This window comes from Vombatus ursinus, unplaced genomic scaffold (assembly GCF_900497805.2).
Source record: "Vombatus ursinus unplaced genomic scaffold, bare-nosed wombat genome assembly UNPS02014789.1, whole genome shotgun sequence".
Classification (NCBI taxonomy): domain Eukaryota; kingdom Metazoa; phylum Chordata; class Mammalia; order Diprotodontia; family Vombatidae; genus Vombatus; species Vombatus ursinus.
This window is the reverse complement of record NW_020954567.1, coordinates 23,673,147-23,674,809: the sequence shown is the minus strand read 5'-3', so window position 1 is coordinate 23,674,809 and position 1,663 is coordinate 23,673,147.

Sequence of the window (1,663 nt, the reverse complement as noted above, 5' to 3'; positions counted from 1 at the left end):
TTGAAATAAGCATTTGTACTTGAAAATCTTGTTAAATTTTGGCTGCAAGGGAATAAAGAGGCCTTTAGTTCATCAAACAATGCAATACAAATTTTACTATCACTCATTACGTTTTTGTTTTGTTTTGTTTTATTTTTTTGTAACAGAGGTCTGGAGCACGCAAAGACACCATCAGTTTGCTCAAATAGCATCATCTATGTGGATGACATTGGGGTAATTGCTTCCAGGAGAATCATAAGGACTGGAGTATTTGTGGACATTCCATTTTGGCCTACCATGTTATTGATAGATTGAGCTCCATTGGCTGCATAGTCAGAACTGTCACTAATTTCAGGTCACAAAATGGCCTAAGCCAGCACTGGTTTTGGCTTTATCTGGGAGGATCTGGGAGTTTCTTCTCCAACAGCAAGTAATGGGGAAAGCCTAAGGGCTTCTTTCTTCCCAACCCCCCCCCCCAAGAGCATATGGCCCTAAGACATAGGACTGAATCCTTGACCTTTCAGTTTGTTCTTTTCTGTACTGTGTGCATAAAATGGATAGAGCGAGGGATTTAAACCACAGAGGGGAGTCAAGCAATCAAGACGTGCTACTGCAACCAGCCCAGCATCGAAGCCCTAAGTAGCAAGGAGCCAGGAAATCAGTACGGAAGAAGCTGGTAAAATGCCAGCTTGAAATATGAATTTGGTGGGATCCATGCTTTGCAGCAAATGAGCTAAACTGTGAGCCTATACGGAATTTAGAGAATAGAGGGAAGATTTTGCTCTCAAGGTATTGGGACAGGGCAGGGATGTTTGTACATTTCTTTTTACTATAACTTTGCAATAAATACCCCTCTCTAAAGGCTAATGTAGTATTAAACAGTTAAATGGAACTGGGATACTGGTCAGTGGTCCCTTAAAATAGAGGGAATATAGCCAATCAGAATTCAAATCAATGGCAGAGAAAATGGATACTTCAAAACCCTGAGAACTCTGAGGTGGGGAAAGGGGAGACAACAAATATGGCCCTGATAGAGTGGGGCCACAGCAAACACATTACATGTAAAAACAATGTTTTCTACTGTAGTTGTTAAAAATACAAAATATTGACATCAATTAATGGGTAAAAGTGAATAACATGTAGCAATATTACCAATGACTTCATATTTTAAGAAACTTTCCACTAAAAAACAAGTCCAGCATTCACATTAATATTACTAATAATATCAATATTATTTTGTTAGAAAAATGAAAATCATAAAGGATTTAACTAACACTATCTATGTATGTTTCATTATTTTTATTATACATTTAAGTTTGTGATGTTATAAAATTTTTATGAATTTAAAATTTTATTTGAATAAGATATGAGTTAGGAAAGTTATTCACAAACAACTTAGATCGTTTGTGAAAAGTAGGAGGACATTACCATTTTGTGGCTACAAGGAGGCATCTATTGCTCCATAAAATTTGTTGACCACTGTTCTAAGAGGCCACAGAGCTGTTACATATTTCAATGGAAAGTCAGCAGGTGGCAACAGAGAGCAGGAGACACTTTGCCAAAACATCCCAGCAGAAATATGAGAAGAAAACTGCATAGTGTTGGATTAACAGATGGAAGCAGGTGGAAAAAGAGCCCAACAGTGGGCACTGACAGTTTTCTCCAACTATCAGACAACTCTAGC